Source organism: Trichomycterus rosablanca, chromosome 15 (assembly GCF_030014385.1).
Source record: "Trichomycterus rosablanca isolate fTriRos1 chromosome 15, fTriRos1.hap1, whole genome shotgun sequence".
NCBI classification, from domain to species: Eukaryota; Metazoa; Chordata; class Actinopteri; order Siluriformes; family Trichomycteridae; genus Trichomycterus; species Trichomycterus rosablanca.
The window spans coordinates 12,122,339-12,141,779 of NC_086002.1; the positions used below are offsets into that span (position 1 = coordinate 12,122,339).

The 19,441-nt window shown below is 39.7% G+C and overlaps 1 pseudogene; it reads right to left on the reverse strand.

The window, feature by feature from the left end:
• Positions 1-11,535: 11,535 nt before the first annotated feature.
• On the reverse strand, positions 11,536-18,687 carry LOC134329576 (cytolytic toxin-alpha-like; annotated as a pseudogene).
• Between the last annotated feature and the right edge of the window lie 754 nt (positions 18,688-19,441).

A 19,441-nucleotide genomic window follows, 5' to 3' on the forward strand; every position in this document is an offset into this window, starting at 1 on the left:
ACATACTACAAAAACAAGTTTATGTTCAATTTAAGATTACGTCTATTTATCTAAAGAAAGGTTATAATGAAACCGTTTATCCAGCTCCCACTTCATGTAACGAGTTAGGGACCGTCATAAAACTAACTGAGAAACGTAGGAAACATTTACTCTGCACTTATCCACACTAATAAATCCATTTAAATCTGGTATGATTTGTATTTTTGGAAATATAATTTGTATATTTGAAATATAAATTTATTACAGATTTATTTATCTTTATTTAAATGTAATGTAAAATAAATACCATGTTATTTCAAAAAATAAGGTTTTTGTAGTAGGTGAGAAACATTGATGTGTTTTTGTAAAAACTGTTTGACATTAATTCATCAAATCATACCAGATTTAAATGGATTTATTAGTGTGGATAAGTGCATGTTTCCTACGTTTCTCAGTTAGTTTTATGACGGTCCCTAACTCGTTACATGAAGTGGGAGCTGGATAAACGGTTTCATTATAACCTTTCTTTAGATAAATAGACGTAATCTTAAATTGAACATAAACTTGTTTTTGTAGTATGTTGACTATTTTCATTTGTGTAAGAAATCATCAAATAAGAAGGTCTTATGTGTTTTTTGAAGCACTTATTTAGATCGGAATGCCGAATGTCAGACAAATGTTGAATATTAAACCAAGTTTAGACATTGTTGATCCTAAAGGAGAATCTTGATCGGCACCACAAGCTGTAAGGTTACACAAGTTACAGCATCATGCATGTGTGCAAACTGTCTCTCCATCAGCAGATACTCTCCATCAGCTGTGCAGCATTTGAGGTAATGAACTTTTCTCGTTATAACGACATCCTTTTCTCGTTTTAACGACATCCTTTTCTCGTTATAACGACATCCTTTCTCGTTATAACGACATACTGACGGTATTTTTTTTTTAACTGTGTGGCAGCAATACGCTTCCGTACTAAGTCATAGTAAATACACTGATTAATGTAAAATATTTGTACTTGATTGTCTGCATACACTTTAAAAAGCATAAAGTCGGGTTTTAGCTGTAGGGAAAAGTGCATGTATAAATTTTTGGTTGGTTTTAACCATGAGCTTTATTCAAATAAACAAAAATAATCAAAGCAGAAAGATTTCAATAATAGACTGCGAGTTCCTTGTGTGCATGCTTCAGTATTTTATATTTTATTTTCATTATTTTATGTCAGTAAGATTTGCATTTCTTGAATATTTAATTTTTTGCCTCGTGCAAGAAAGATGAATAATAACCAAACATCTGACGTGTTTAAAAGAATAATAATAACATCAAAATAGCTTCATCTAAGCACAAGAGTTGTAATGGGCATTATTGAGGTGTGCCACCCACATACACAAATGAAAGTAAAGACACTCATTAAGTCTCATAAAGCCTGTCCCAAGGGATCTAGAGCAATCCTATCCACTGGCACACCTACATGCAAAGTACTCAGAAGTGACTGTGGTTAGGCTTAAGCATCAAAGATGATACATGAAATTATCTCTCATTTGATTCAAGTAATACCTTGTCTCTAGGCTAGAGAGTGTGTTATACACCAAAGTGGCCACCTACAGGACTGTCATGCCTCTGCCCTATAACATTGGTATGAAGCATGTGAGGCAGAAGTATCTGGCATGAAATACATTGCCAGTACAGGAATAAAAATGCCACAAGTACAAAAGCCAGGGGCACTCATGATATGTGTCAGTGCTCTTGGTAAAGGTAATTTACACTTCTGTGATGGCAAAAATGTACAGTGATATTTTTGAGCAACATATCCTGCCTTCAAGACGACTGTTTGGTCGTGATTTGACTGTGTGGTGGCTGTTTAACCGGTGGACCAGGCGGCATCTACAGTAGATATCGTGTTGTATCAGATGAGTGCAAACAAAAACAGTGGGACCAGTAGAAAAGACATTACTATGACCACTAAGACGTTGTGTCAGTGTATGTTGATCATTTAATTTCAGTGCAGCAGCACTTTTGTCGTACAAAGCCTGTAAATGGTATAGTAGGAGAATTAAGGTTGCCTTGCACTGACCTGGATGGTCTAGCACAGGAATGGACATCAGCAGCCTGCAGGTAAACAGCAATAGCACGCCTCTTGTTACAACATTATTTTTAACAGCATTACAATTACAAATGTTGCAAATTTCCTCAAACCACTGAACTCAAGTGCCTGAGTAGCCAGGTTGTGGGAGTCACATTTGTATGAGTTACAGCTTGGTCTGTGCGCTTCGTTTCATCAGAAAAAGAACAAAAAGCTGACTAAAACAAGAAAGCCCTGATAAGATAAAAGCTACTGCCTACTGTACTGTTTTTTCATAACTAATATTGTTGCAATGTCATTACGTATGATGACATTCCAAAAATCTTCTTGGCCCTGTTAATTAAAGGTCTTTGGTGAGCAAGCCTTGGTGTAATCAAGTCAGTTTGACTTGTGCACATAGTCATCTCACTTTCAAAAAAAAAAAAGACAATTAATGTATCCACAGATTGGTGGTCAACGACAGAAAAGTTTTCTACAAGTTTGCCCAGATGAATGATTGTTGTACATTATTACAGAGTGTGTAATTTTGGCTGTAGGTTAAGGCACTAAAAGCATTGGCTTCCCCTGCTCTGAAATTTTGATTTTGATGTGTTATCACAGCTGCAGCCCACAATGATCAGATACTGCTTGACATCGTTGGATTTGTAATGTGATGCTCTATAGCAAGGTAATATACCAGATGTGTGAAATCAACTGCAAAATTGATGATGTTTGTTGTTCACTTCTGCTTTATATTAATATGTGCATTTTTTTTTATTTTCTTTATGCATTTTCTCCTCTTTTTCTCCCTTTTAGCGCCTCCAATTGCCCGATTGCATCATGCTCCCTCCGACACGTGGGCAGCATTACCTACACTTTGACGAGTGCAGTGCAGCTCAGCGTTGTGTATGGAGAGACACACCCTGAGAGCACTCTTTTATTATCTCTGTGCAGGCAATATATGATGGCCATATAGAATCGCCACTGAATTCAGATAATAATTTTACATTGCCAATGACAATGACAACCCTGTATACAGTTGCACACCTTAAGACATGTTTGCAAAAAAAAGGAGATAGAGAAAGAAAAAATAACACCTGGAAAGAACTATCGCCCAGCATCCTCTGTGTTAAAAAGTCTTTTAAGTGTTGTAAACCTTATAAAAAAATCATTGAATGAACATACCAGGCAGCTGTACCTGTAAGTGTAAGCTGTAAGTTTGCTATTACTTACTGTAAAAATTACCTTGATAATATTCTCAACCAAATAGTGCCTTACTAATCTTTACCAGACTACAATGATTAAATATTTACATAAATAAATGATGTAATGTGCAGGAATGATTTTGTTCAAGTAAACAATAAAATAGTTGTAATCTTGTTCAGCTTTATTCAAAGAATATTCAACAAGAATCAGTTTTGCACCTGAATAGCAGGGGCTTCAAGAGGGGCAAAAACAGAGTAAAAAGAATGGAAAAGACACATCAAGTTGTTCATGAAGAAAACATGAACAATAACGTACAATTAATCAAATGGAAGAAAAGGGATTTGGTTATCTAAAACTGTGACAAAAGATTTAATCAGTACAGTCAAATGGTTGTCCAAACTTAACATTTTGATATAACAATCAAATAGTAAAATATTTTAAAAAGGTTTTGAAAATCTAGCCATGGCTTCTATAGATTATCAGTGTCCTTAAATTTGAGCTGGAATGACTGCATTCACCTGTTAAAAGAAGAAATTTTTTTTATTAATTTAGCAAAGAATCCCCCACCATCCCACTACCACCACCATATTTGCCTTGACATGACATTCTGCTCTAACTGTTGAATGCTTTCTTAGCTTTATGGTAGATGTAATGGGGCTGGCTTCTTCCAGAATAAGGACTGCAGTTTCTTACATGTTTGTCTGGGTTCTTTTGAGACTTTCTGGGTAATTTTTTTACTAAGTAAATGTAAAGGAAAAAAAGATGTACACCATACTTGTATACACTGATCAGCCATAACATTAAAGCCACCTCATTGTTTCTACACTTACTGTCCATTTGATCAGCTCCACTTACCATGTAGAAGCACTTTGTAGTTCTACAATTACTGACTGTAGTCCATCTGTTTCTCTACATACTTTTTTAGCCCGCGGCATGTGTGCATTTTTGACATCATTAATGAGTTGCGTTTGGAACAGTGGCCATATAGAAAAATTACACCTGGAAAGAACTATCGCCCAGCATCCTCCGTGTTAAAAAGTCTTTTAAGTGTTGAAAACCTTATAAATAAATCATTGTATGTACATACCAGGCAGCTGTACCTGTAAGTGTAAGCTGTAAGTTTGCTATTACTTACTACATATTGCAGTCCATCTGTTTCTCTACATACTTATTTAGTCTGCTTTCATCCTGTTCTTCAACAGGATCTTCGTCAGGACCACCACAGAGCAGGTATTATTTGGGTGGTGGATCATTCTCAGCACTGCAGTGACACTGATATGGTGGTGGTGTGTTAGTGTGTGTTGTGTTGGTATGAGTGGATCAGACTCAGCAGTGCTGCAGGAAATTTTAAAAACGTGTCCACTCACTGTCCACTCAATAAGACACTCCTACCTAGTTGGTCCACCTTGTAGATGCAAAGTCAGAGATGATCACTTATCTGTTGCTGCTGTTTGAGTTGGGTCATCTTCTAGACCTTCCTCAGTGGTCACAGGACGCTGCCTATGGGGCACTGTTGGCTGATATTTTTGGTTGGTGGACTATTCTGAGTCCAGCAGTGACAGTGAGGTGTTTAAAAACTCCAGCAGCGCTGCTGTGTCTGATCCACTCATACCAGCACAACACACCACCACCATGTCAGTGTCACTGCTGTGCTGAGAATGATCCACCACCTAAATAATACATGCTCTGTAGTGGTCCTGTGGGGGTCCTGACCATTGAAGAACATCATGAAAGTGGTAAGTGGAGCTGATAAAATGGACAGTTAGTGTAGAAACAAGGAGGTGGTTTTAATGTTATGGCTGATCAGTGTATATAAACAACATTGTAGGGTTTGTATAGCAGTCATATCAAAGAATAGTGCGCAAAAATACAATACACACCATTTGGCTTTTTGTTTCCCAATTACTATCTATCTTTAATAAGTCATAAAATCAGCATAACAAAAGAAATGGTGTAATCTTTTAAGATTTTTTTGTATTTGGCACTTCCATTACTATTTTTTTTAGTAATGAAAAGCAGTTTTTTGTACAGAAGGTCAGATTTCCTTAATTCTTATTCTTTCCATTTATGCACTTGCTCAAGACATTAAGTGAATCTGATGTAGTCATCAAAAGCTTGTTGAAGCTAACACGAGTAGCCATTGTTTACCTGTTATAATCTGGTCATACCAAATACGAAGTAACTCTAAAATACATGTAATTTTTTTCAGTTATTAACTTTTTATTTTGAGTTTTATGCTGATTATATATTTTGCAATAAATAAAAACATTACATTGTCCCCCCACTGCATGCCAAAAAAACTTAAACATAACCAGTTCAATATTTTTAGTTACTCTGACCCTTTGTACTTTAATGGATATGCCAGGCATAAACATTCAATTATTTTTAATAAAGCCAGACAATGATTGTTATTAGTAAGCCCATTTTTTGGTATTTTTAAATAATTGCTCAGAAATATCGATTTAATCCACAGTTTGTTCCTCTTTCTTTATATAAAAAAGACTTACTTCAAAGGTGCCAAAGTAGTTTATGAAGACATTTGAGATGATAAGTGTAGTCGCTTTTTCCAATGGTCCGCGGAGGCTAAACTTACAGTAAGACATGCCATTCACAAGTATCTAAAAAAGTAATGGAAAATTCATGAGACCTTTACCGCTTTACTGAAAATAATGATGCACACAATTCATATATTCAAGCCCTTTACCTCAAAGTTATCTGGTTTAAGCATTATAAATATATCAAATGATCCTCCAAGGGAAAATGGGTTTTCCTGGACCTTTATTTCTGAACCCCATGTCCCGTTGTATCTGTCATTAAGCACCACAGTATATGTCCGGGGGTTAAATAAAAGTATGATGTCATCATTGTTGTTCTGCCCAGACTTCAGGACGAGGTTAAAGCTGCAAGGGACAAATTATTTGGGTATTTAAAATGTTTTTATTCATACACTACCACAAACAAAGCTACACACATTAATATTTTGCTAGATGGCATTTAGTTTGATTAAGATGTGCATTTGCCATGCCATTGTTTTGCCAACCTCATGCAACATCAACTTATATGGGAGAGTTGAACCACATCTTAAAATTTCCTCCAGCACATGGCAACAACTTATATACATTTATGTACATATACATGTACAGTGTATCACAAAAGTGAGTACACCCCTCACATTTCTTCAGATATTTAAGTATATCTTTTCATGGGACAACACTGACAAAATGACACTTTGACACAATGAAAAGTAGTCTGTGTGCAGCTTATATAACAGTGTAAATTTATTCTTCCCTCAAAATAACTCAATATACAGCCATTAATGTCTAAACCACCAGCAACAAAAGTGAGTACACCCCTTAGTGAAAGTTCCTGAAGTGTCAATATTTTGTGTGGCCGCCATTATTTCCCAGAACTGCCTTAACTCTCCTGGGCATGGAGTTTACCAGAGCTTCACAGGTTGCCACTGGAATGCTTTTCCACTCCTCCATGACGACATCACGGAGCTGGCGGATATTCGAGACTTTGCGCTCCTCCACCTTCCGCTTGAGGATGCCCCAAAGATGTTCTATTGGGTTTAGGTCTGGAGACATGCTTGGCCAGTCCATCACCTTTACCCTCAGCCTCTTCAATAAAGCAGTGGTCGTCTTAAAGGTGTGTTTGGGGTCATTATCATGCTGGAACACTGCCCTGCGACCCAGTTTCCGGAGGGATGGGATCATGCTCTGCTTCAGTATTTCACAGTACATATTGGAGTTCATGAGTCCCTCAATGAAATGTAACTCCCCAACACCTGCTGCACTCATGCAGCCCCAAACCATGGCATTCCCACCACCATGCTTGACTGTAGGCATGACACACTTATCTTTGTACTCCTCACCTGATTGCCGCCACACATGCTTGAGACCATCTGAACCAAACAAATTAATCTTGGTCTCATCAGACCATAGGACATGGTTCCAGTAATCCATGTCCTTTGTTGACATGTCTTCAGCAAACTGTTTGCGGGCTTTCTTGTGTAGAGACTTCAGAAGAGGCTTCCTTCTGGGGTGACAGCCATGCAGACCAATTTGATGTAGTGTGCGGCGTATGGTCTGAGCACTGACAGGCTGACCCCCCACCTTTTCAATCTCTGCAGCAATGCTGACAGCACTCCTGCGCCTATCTTTCAAAGACAGCAGTTGGATGTGACGCTTAGCACGTGCACTCAGCTTCTTTGGACGACCAACGCGAGGTCTGTTCTGAGTGGACCCTGCTCTTTTAAAACGCTGGATGATCTTGGCCACTGTGCTGCAGCTCAGTTTCAGGGTGTTGGCAATCTTCTTGTAGCCTTGGCCACCTTCATGTAGCACAACAATTCGTCTTTTAAGATCCTCAGAGAGTTCTTTGCCATGAGGTGCCATGTTGGAACTTTCAGTGACCAGTATGAGAGAGTGTGAGAGCTGTACTACTAAATTGAACACACCTGCTCCCTATGCACACCTGAGACGTAGTAACACTAACGAGTCACATGACATTTTGGAGGGAAAATGACAAGCAGTGCTCAATTTGGACATTTAGGGGTGTAGTCTCTTAGGGGTGTACTCACTTTTGTTGCCTGTGGTTTAGACATTAATGGCTGTATATTGAGTTATTTTGAGGGAAGAATAAATGTACACTGTTATATAAGCTGCACACAGACTACTTTTCATTGTGTCAAAGTGTCATTTTGTCAGTGTTTTCCCATGAAAAGATATACTTAAATATCTGCAGAAATGTGAGGGGTGTACTCACTTTTGTGATACACTGTATATATTTTTGTTAGGTTCTGTGGCGTCAGGGGAATGTGCCATCTCTCCCTGACGCCACAGGCCTTACAGAGCAGTGAACGAGCTGGCTGAAATACCTGGCCAGCTCGTTAGGGCGAATGCGCTGCAGCTGTGTCCTGTGCCTTCCCCTATTTAAGGGATAGGCGCAGAGCTGCAGCCGTCGCATCTTCTGCGTTTGTTGGCCTTTTTCTTTCTTTCAGTTTGTTTGGCACTGCGGTGCCCTTTGATGTTTTTTTATTTTGTTTTATCTCTAGATTGTGCCGCCGCACTGTGCCGCCGCCGCTGTGCCGCTGCCGCCGGGCCACCGGTATTGGGGCGCCACCAGGCCGCCGCCGCCGCCAAGCTGCCGCCATTTGAGGCGCCGCTGTCGTGCCGCCGCCGCCGCCTGGTCGCTGCCTTCAGGTCGCCGTCGGGCCGCTGCCGCCGAGCCGTCGAGCCGCCGTGCCGCCGCCACCATGAGATCCTGTTAACGCGCCCAGAGGAACGCGATCCCCTCCCAGCGTAAACCGCTGGTGACAGCGTCGCGTTCCGCCGTCTGGAGCGCTATTACAGCGGCCACTTCCCAGCCAACTTGGCTGGTGACAGCGCCGCTGTGTTTTGTAGCGTAATGACGCGGTTGCGTTCCAGCAATCCTTGCTGCCGACCGTAACACCCGGGCTTGTAAAAAGCCCGTGTTTTTTCCCCCTTCTCCGGCCAACAGCGCGAGGTTTTCCACCTCGCGAACCCGGTCGCTTCACCTCTTTAGTGCTGGGAGCGGTTTTGCTTTCAGCGCTGCTGTGGCAGGCTGCGTTAGCTCCCAGCCAGGAGGTGAGCGACCAGGGTTCGCGCCTCGCGCTTCCCCTTTTTGTTATTTGTGTTATTCTGTTTATTTTCTTGTATATTGTGTTTATTATTTAGTAAATAAAACCCTTTATCCAACTTCCTCTGCATCCTTGGGTCCTTCCTTCCCCAATCATAACAGTAAGATGCGACCATTCCTGGACCCAGCAGAGGACCCCGTTCTCTCCCAAAATTTTTTTTGGGGGGGCACTCCCCCAGTGGCTCTCAGCCACTGGAGGGGACGGGACCGCCGGCTAGAGACCTCAGGAGAGGTCTCTTTAAGAAGGGGGTACTGTTAGGTTCTGTGGCGTCAGGGGAATGTGCCATCTCTCCCTGACGCCACAGGCCTTACAGAGCAGTGAACGAGCTGGCTGAAATACCTGGCCAGCTCGTTAGGGCGAATGCGCTGCAGCTGTGTCCTGTGCCTTCCCCTATTTAAGGGATAGGCGCAGAGCTGCAGCCGTCGCATCTTCTGCGTTTGTTGGCCTTTTTCTTTCTTTCAGTTTGTTTGGCACTGCGGTGCCCTTTTATGTTTTTTTATTTTGTTTTATCTCTAGATTGTGCCGCCGCACTGTGCCGCCGCCGCTGTGCCGCTGCCGCCGGGCCACCGGTATTGGGGCGCCACCAGGCCGCCGCCGCCGCCAAGCTGCCGCCATTTGAGGCGCCGCTGTCGTGCCGCCGCCGCCGCCTGGTCGCTGCCTTCAGGTCGCCGTCGGGCCGCTGCCGCCGAGCCGTCGAGCCGCCGTGCCGCCGCCACCATGAGATCCTGTTAACGCGCCCAGAGGAACGCGATCCCCTCCCAGCGTAAACCGCTGGTGACAGCGTCGCGTTCCGCCGTCTGGAGCGCTATTACAGCGGCCACTTCCCAGCCAACTTGGCTGGTGACAGCGCCGCTGTGTTTTGTAGCGTAATGACGCGGTTGCGTTCCAGCAATCCTTGCTGCCGACCGTAACACCCGGGCTTGTAAAAAGCCCGTGTTTTTTCCCCCTTCTCCGGCCAACAGCGCGAGGTTTTCCACCTCGCGAACCCGGTCGCTTCACCTCTTTAGTGCTGGGAGCGGTTTTGCTTTCAGCGCTGCTGTGGCAGGCTGCGTTAGCTCCCAGCCAGGAGGTGAGCGACCAGGGTTCGCGCCTCGCGCTTCCCCTTTTTGTTATTTGTGTTATTCTGTTTATTTTCTTGTATATTGTGTTTATTATTTAGTAAATAAAACCCTTTATCCAACTTCCTCTGCATCCTTGGGTCCTTCCTTCCCCAATCATAACAATTTTGTTTGGTTTTTTTTTTTGTTTATGCATTTTCTCCCCTTTTTCTCCCGACTTTCACATCTAATTGCCAGATAACGCTTCCTCTCCACTAATGCCGATCACCGCTCTGATTTGAGGAGAATGACGCTAACCCACACCCCCTCCAACACATGGGCAGCAGCCGTATGCATTTTGTCACCCACACTAGGCGAGTGCATATATGCGAATCAGCCCTGTGTATGGAGAGACACACCCTGATCCGCACTCTTTCCCCTCTGTGCAGGCATTAACAATCAGCCAGCAGAGGTCATAGTGCATCGGTTACGAGGAGTCCCTATCCGGTTTAATACCCCACCCCTATATGAACAACAGGTCAATCGTTGTTTATGTGGCCGCTCAGCCCAGCCGTATTCGAAATCCCAGCTCTGTTGCGCTAGCGTGTGTTTTTACAACGTGACAGGATTCTGTCATGGCCAATTCTCTCAGCCACTCTTTAACTCTTTTTTTAAGTTGCATTGAAGGGATAACATGGTCATTCGGTAGAGTTTCATTGCCACTTAACATTGCTGACCTTAACCTGACCAATTAATGGAACCCTCGATTATAAGATGCCTTTAGTGGGCACTATGCATAAAGGGTGCATTCATTTGTTCACTTTCTTCCTATCCTGATGCACTTATCACTCTAAAATTATGCAAATCTCATCAGGCCAATTCTTTTGCAGAGTCCAATCTTTGTGCTCCCTAGCAAATTGAAGCCTCACTAATCAATTGCTACACAGCTATTTAGTCCCAAGCCTTTAAGTTCTTGTCACAATGTTCATCTTAAAAAAGCTCTTTTAAGTTGTTCTGTCAATTCTTTTTACGATTCATCTTTAACCCTTTCTGATCATGGTCATTCAAGGTTTTTTCCCCAATCACGGTATGTCTGTGACCACTATCCTTCCAGGTTTTAATAATGTGTTGGACAGTTCTAAAGCCAATTCCAGTAATTTCAGCAATCAATACAGGCCAATAATTTGACTGCAGCATAGTAACATCTTTTCCACAACCACAGGGTACATCTTCTGACAGGGTTGTTTAAGAAATAAGAGATCACCCAGTGCATCAGTAAAAGTTAACAAATTGTGGCCAGCTGAAATATATTAATCACCGCAGTAATTGTATAAAGTATTTAATCTAGACATTATTGTCAAAACATACCTCTGAAAATCTGAAGGTATGACACCTTGGAAAAACAAAGCCAGTCCAGGTCTCAGGCCACCAAAGATTGGAGCCAAAAATAATTTGCTCTATGGTTACAAACATTTTGGTTACAAACAATTATTCATTCTCAGCTTTGCATGGTATATATTAATTGATCTTACATTCATTTTAAAATCAATTTAGAATATTCATTAAGTTCTACAACTACCTTTAGTTATTTAGTTAGTACTCACTGGGTTGCAAACTGGATAGTTTATATCAGACTGGATGTCAGAAGAGTTTTGGCGAGAGGTGCCAGGACCGAGTTCCTTAGCAAAAGTAGATTTGCTCCAGTTCTGTGAGGAAACAAAATATGCAGAATGACATGAGGAAAACAAACCCTGCTTGTGCTTTACTGCTTAAAATCCCACTCATCACCAAACCTATCTGACTTACTGGAACAAGACCAATGGTGTTCATGAGGACATCTCCACGAATCTCAATGTAAGTCACGCTCTCCACTGGCATGCGATGCTTGAAGAGGCAGTAATACTGTCCATTTACATATACCTGAAAAAAAGAAACGTTTTTTTTTTAACTTTCTATACATACATTACTTTGTAACCTTATTTCACCAATATCTATACCTCAAATCCTTCTGTTTTAACCACAGTAAAGACATCAAATGCTGATTTTTTATTTATAGGACATCCTTGTGTTTCTTCTGGTTTCTCCCAAACCCCTTTCCTGTAACTGTCACGGACCATTGAAACGGTTAAACGGGGATTGAAGTGAAAAGCGATGTCATCGCTAGCGTTCGGCCCAAGTTTATGATTTATAATAATTCTGTAAAAAAAAAAAGGGTCATTTATCTTTCTATTGTCTATGTTCATCTTGCTACAGTAGACATGTTATTAATTTGTCTGATTTGTTGTGTATTGTGTGGTCATAAACACATACTCTTTTGCATTGGCAAGAACAACTCCTTGGAAGTACAAAGCCATTCCTTGTTTCAGGCCTCCAGAAATTGCAGTCACGTATGGTGCGGTCTGTAATGAACATAAGCAGATATTAAGTAGCAATACTTTAATTGTCACCCAACATGTAGCTTTAATAAACAACAAGCTCACACACACCCACACACACACATATGTATATATACTGATCAGCCATAACATTAAAACCACCTCCTTGTTTCTACACTCACCTTGTTTCTACACTCACTGTCCATTTTTTGTAGTTCTACAATTACTGACTGTAGTCCATCTGTTTCACTGTGTGCAATAGATGAGCAATCGTCTCTGACTTTACATCTACAAGGTGGACCAACAAGGTAGGAGTGTCTAGCAGCAGGACAGCATATATATATTGAGTGGACAGCATATATAAATATATCAGTGGTGGCTGCTGGTCTTTCAAAGAGGGGAAGCTCATTGTCGGCCTACATCATAAAATTTGTCAATTTATTTATACATAAATTCAGCCCTCCGTTCCTTTTCAAAAAAAATGGCCTGTGATCCTATCGTACTAAGTAGGCGTCTTTTCCAGTGACTTGACCAGTGTCCTGAAACAAATACTATGAATTTTATTTACACAATGAACAATGGAAATGGTCAAGTAATTTCACCAAGCAAATACCAAGAAATGGGTTGCAGTTTGTCTTTCGACTTCACTCGCAAAATCTGCGATAGGACTGAAGCTCCCAGTGATTAAGTGAGGGTGTAGATCTCAAAAAAGCTGTCAATCAAAACGGGATTCAGCCTTTTGACTGATCCTCCAATCATCTTGCAGAAGCTCGGCATTTATCCAATGACCGGCGAGTTTTGAAGCAATGAAAAAAACGTTTCCGTGCAGTCCCATTGAAGTGAATAGATGCTCAGCTTCTGCGGGCAAATGCATTGACGCGACGGGAGTTAACAAAATCGAGTGAGTCGATTTGTGATTAGTAGCTGATTCTGAACGAACTCGTCTTCGAGATGAACGTGTTTTAACGCATTTGTAGTCAATGAAATGTTAACACAACTATACATATTTGACCATTTAATTTTTGAAATTTTAGGGGAAGCTGAGCTTCCCTTGCAGTCTTAGATAAATCGACACTGATATATATATACATGTATATATATATATATATATATATATATATATATATATATATATATATATATATATATATACAGTATATATATATATATATATACTGTATATATACTGTATATATATATATATATACTGTATATATATATATACTCGACGTTTACCTTACTCAATGTGTGTGTGCGACTACTACCACTTTGCTCAGCACTTGGTGCTTGCCGCTAGATCCTGTTACCAAGTCATTTGTTATGTTTCAGCCAAATCTTTTGAGCTTTGCCTGTATCCGTGTTTTTTTTTTGTTTGTTTGTTAGCCTTGTCTAGTTATTCCTGATTATAGATCACAAGACTCTTGCTGTGACTACATATTTTGGATTCTGTGTATTACATTGTTAGATTGGACTTTGTGAATTTAATAAATCTGCATTTCAGACCTAATCCAGATTAGGTTTTATTTGGGTGGTGGATCATTCTCAGCACCGCAGTGACAATGACATGGTGGTGGTGTGTTAGTGTGTGTTGTTTTGGTATGAGTGGATAAGACACAGCAGCGCTGATGCAGTTTTTAAACAGCTCGCTGTCACTGCTGGACTGAGAATAGTCCAAAAACCAACGGCGCCCCTGTGGACAGCACCCTGTGACCACTGATGAAGGTCTAGAAGATGACCAACTCAAACAGCAGCAATAGCAATAGCAAATGTTTGATACAGGCAAAGCTCAAAAGATTTGGCTAAAACATGTTTTTTTTTTTTTTTTTTTTTTTTTTTGCAAAGTCTTGTCTAGTTATGCCTGATCATAGATCACAAGACTCTTGCTGTGACTACATATTTTGGATTATGTGTATTACATTGTTAGGCTTTGTGAATTTAATAAATCTGCATTTCAGACCTAATCTGCCTTGGTAAGCATTTGTTACATGAACACTTGGTTGCACCCAGTTAGTCAGCATGAACATTCTATACACCTACAAACAAGATCCTCCTGGCCCAGCTTTCAATCACAGTGGAAAATGAGCATTTGATTATTATTACAGACACAGAGATGCTAACAGTCAACATTCTAAATTCATGGATATTACTGGATATTTGAACAGGAAAATTTTTACTTACAACATTGTTTGCTACTGATGTGACCTCTTTCTGAATAGTTGAAAGACTCCACCGTGAAAAGTTAATCTTGGACATTAATTTCTTTCTTATTTCATTACAAACTGAAGGAGCGAGCCAGTCCTGTGGAAACCAAAATTATGTTCTTGCAATTTTACAAATTCCTAATTTTACCATTAAATTAAAAGGCATTAATGAAAAAAAATTTTTTTTAATATTGACTGACCCCTGGCTGACCCACTGAAGCAACAAGCTTTCCTCTGAAAGTGAAGTTTACAGTGTCACTTGCTTCACTCATTCCCACATCATCGACAGCTCTGTGTCGAACCCAGTACTGGTTTGATATAGCCAGTCCAGTTAAAGTGTATGTTTCTGGAGCATCTGTAGTTTCTAAGACCTTTCATCCTTCAAGGTTAGTTTCTGTATCTTGTGTTGTTCTGTACTCCACTCTGTAACGCACTGTTGATCCAGTTGGGGACTTCTGAAGCTTGAGGATGACATTCATGACCTGAATCTCCACTTGGAGTGCAGGAGGTTTAGACACAGGTTTAAAGTTGCTGTCTACCAGTTTCCCGTTTTTGTATAAGCATATAGAGGTTCCAGGATAAGAGGTGTCTAAAACTGAGGCAATGACAAACTTGATTTGCTTCTTATTCTTATTTAACTCATAAAAGCTTTTAAAAAGAATAATATTTTCTTTCATGCTTTCAGCAGTGTCATAATTGCTGAACCAGAACTGAATGTCATCAGCACTTGAATTTGAGACTGGAGACAATTTTTTAAACTCATCTGGCTTTAGAAATTCTTTTACTGAGGACAGATATGGATCTGCATTCTTTAGAGAAGTAAAAGTAAAGCATACCACAGTGTCCACAGTAGGATCAATAAGAACGTTGGTCAAAGAGCCAGAAGATTTCAAAATTGGAATGCCACTCAATTGCTGGCTATAGGAATACAGCAGATCCAGTTCACTCTGACTGTTCTCTAACCATGTACTGACTGTGTTTTCTGTAAACGGTGACTTGTCATTGATGGTTAGAAGGTTTGCTAGAGCCTGTTCTGTCTCCTTCCCCCCCCGAATCACAGGAAGAAGTTTGCTGAGGGCTTTTAGAAACAGTCCCTTGTACTGCCGAAGTGATTCCTGAAACTTCTTTAGTCTTTGTTTCACATCTGGGAAATCATTGGCTGTTGCATTTGCAATTAAGTCATTGCACATTATATCTGCCTCTCCAATGTCCTCCAGTAAACATTCTGATTTAGAGATAAGTGTGTTACTAATTTCTCTCTCCAGCCTAGCTGCTTTACTATCCAAACGTGCAAGAGGATAGAGCCAGACTCTCATTGGCACAGCATCGTTTTCATTTTGCCTTAAAATAGAAGGTAATTTTGTGTACAGCTGCAGTGCTTCCATGTACGTAGTGGGGTTTGTATCAGTCTGATAATCACCATAAAAAGTGCAGTTTATACTAGTAGCCATTTGTTTTTCTTGCTCTGTCATCTTCAGTGATCCACTTCCCTCAATGCTAAATAAAGGAATCTTTTTGACCATTATGTTCAAGTTTCCTTCAATGTCTTGTATGTTTTCATTTGATGCAGCTGTTTGATCAAATATCATGAAAGCTTGAGCTCCATATAGTACAGCTGTGACAACATGAGTTGCTGTCTTGTCATCAAACACCTCTGGGTAAGTAACTTTGCCCAGCTGGGTCATGGTAAGTTGTGCGAATTTTGTAGTCTGACCATAGTACATAGTAACTCGAGACTGACGTACTGAAGACTTTTTGTCATTCATAAATCTGGCTGAGCCACCAACTTCAATCAAACCACCCAGGAAGCTGGCCTTAAGTGAGGCGCTCACATCTATGAGGCTGGCCTTCTCACGAACAGAGTCAGAAGCAAGAAATTTCAGATCGGTCTTAGGCTGTCGACGCACATCCAGATCTTTATCTAATGATGCTTTATTCCATAGGGTAACACCTGAAATAAGACACAGAGTGGAATTCACAAACTATTTAAAGTATACAGTATGTCTCTAAAGTATAAGTTTATATTCAACACTATTTAATCTCTAACTGATTGTATCAATAAATCCTCATTAACTATCATAATCATGATAGTCCTAAACATCATAAACAGTTAGTAGAATTAAGCACTTGAGAATTGAGAAAAAGATACCAGAAAGGCTTACTCGAGAATGGTCTTATTAATCTCAGTTTCTGCTGCCATGAAGGACCAGAATCTGACATAACATCTGTATGCAAGTTAGGACTGAGGCATGTTTAGCACTGTGTTACATCACTTTTTCGATTACTAACTGTTGTACTTTTGCCAGTTCAATTGCTTAATACAAAACTTCAGCTGTTTAAAAGTCTGTGGTTAACATACTATGATTCTCCACTAAATAATAGGAAACAGATTTGGACTGCAGGCAGGCTAGCACACACTCTCCACAAAGCCACAATGTCATAGAGAGTGCAGATTGATGTCTGGCAATGTCTTGCTAAAATACCATTGACTTCCCGGAATAATATGTGGCCCTAATGGCAGAGTATGTAATGGTTCCTTTATACACATGCAAGTCACACATGCCATGGGAACTTATACACAACAACGTTATTTATCAACAACAACAATGATACATAACAACAATTGTTGTTCACTATATGCATCCTTTTTATATCAATTCATTCCTTTTATTCTAATGTATTCAATATTAACTCCAATATATCCACACTGCAACACTTCTAGACCTCCCTTTTTACACAGTATATGTCCATAAATTTATTTTTGAGTTGAGCCCTGCAAGTACATGCAAAATGTGTGTGGCCTAGCGGTTAAGGTACTGGACTAGTAATCAGGAGGTCGCTGGTTCAAACTTCACCACTGCCAGGTTGCCACTGTTGAGCCCTTGAGCAAGGCCCTTAACCCTCGATTGCTGGGACTGCATACTGTAAGTCACTTTGAATAAAAGTGTCTGCTTAATGCCAAAATGTAAATGTAATGTAAATGTAATTTAAAAGTATTCTAGAGTTCTGGGGTTTCTATATTGAATACAAATACAGAAGACGCATGGTGTAACATAAACCTAGCCATTGCAGGGACACATTAGTGCACCCCTAGTGCACTGGATTCAAAGCCCAGATAATGTCCAGATGTTGCATCAGAAAGGGCATCTAGTGTTAAAACCATGCAAATATGCAGACCAGTGATCCGCTGTGGTTACCCGAACAGAAGCAGTAAAAAGAATCACCATCCTCATAAGCAGTTTCTTGTTGTCATTTCTGCTAAAGGTACTGGTCCTAGTTATTAATGGGTCAGTTCTTTTTATGTGTTTGTTTTGTTTAATGATCTGAAATTATTGTGTTACAAGTGTACAATAACCTAAAGAATTAAAAATAGACCAGTTACTATTTTCAGAGCACTGTAGATGTAAATTGTAAAAAATGGAAGAAGTGATATACATTTTAAATCGACTTTTAATAACACAGGAGCAGTTAATGGTCCCATTACTAATTACTGCAGATTAAAACATTTCATTTTGCAGTTGGGTAATGTTTGCAAAGCCTTCAGAAATGCAGTAGTGCTTTTGTAATACACATATCTATGCAGAGTAAGACTTTACCAACATTAAATTAAGTAATAACTCTACATTTACAGTGTTTTTTTTATTCTAATCACATCCAGATTTGTAACTTTCTAATTAATAGAAAGGACATCACTACTACTAGGCTTAGAAGCACTACCATCATCACTTCTCTTATGTTTTTGGGCCAGTTTTAGGGAGAGTAAGGACTTTGTGAACACAAATACTGTGATAATGCGGCAACTACTGTTAACAGTGAGAATGCTAAAAGCAGTATGGAGGCAGGTTTTGTGGGGAAGCGTGGGTACAGGGATAAAAAAAAGTGAGGTACTCCCAAATAAAATGTTTAAGTGCTAATTGAATCTGCTTATTTTAAACTATTTAATACACATTTTAGGCAGATCTATTTATGGTTTAGTTTAATTGGTCATCACTGTCTTACCTTATTATACTGTATTAAACAATACATTAATTAGAACTCCAGATTGTGGAATTGGGAATAACATGGAAGATTTACCTGGAATAAATAAATCACTGCGGCAGTCATACAACATGCCAGGATGCAGGGCCCTTCCAAGAGCTGCCATCTCAATGATTTTGGGTTCCATGACTGTCAAAAAACATATCAAACATTCAAACAATTTTAAGCGATTTAGTTCTTATTGTCACAAATCTGATTCAAACATTAATTTTGCAGGGTTTCCAAAAAATAGTTGTTATTTGTATAGTCACTATTATATTTGTCTATCACATTGTAGATTTATAATAATACTTAGCTTAACCAAAGTTCATTTTAGAATTCAACATGCTAAAGCTGTAGTACACACTGTTCTAGCAGTATCAGTAGTAGTAGCCACTGATGTAATATTAGCAAAAATAATCTCAGTAATTTTTGATGTACAAATACAAGTAGTAGAAATAAAACAATATCACCTTTTTTATAAGTTTTTTTGTCTAAGAGCACACAGATATAAACCTTTCTCTTTGAGACAGAACAGAGAGCCTCGGCTTCCTCTACAACTCTGCAGATTTTTTCTCAGTCATATTTAGTCTAAAATGAGAAAATTGGGTGTTAGCTGTAGGGAAAATATAGGTAGAAATCTTCTGTTGGTTTGTTTCATCCTTGAGCCTTATTCAAATCTATGAAAATATGCATGCTTAAAGCATTTTAGTAATAGACTGCAAATTATATATGTTCCACATCTGTAAGATTAGCATTTCCTAAGGAAACAAAACTCAACTTATTCATCATTTCACCCTTTATCTGTACCAAGATTTTATTGAATGCAATAACGTCTTACCCACCTACCAACTTAAAATTCCTAGATGAAAATTATGACTTCTTGCAGTAAGTGACAAAAG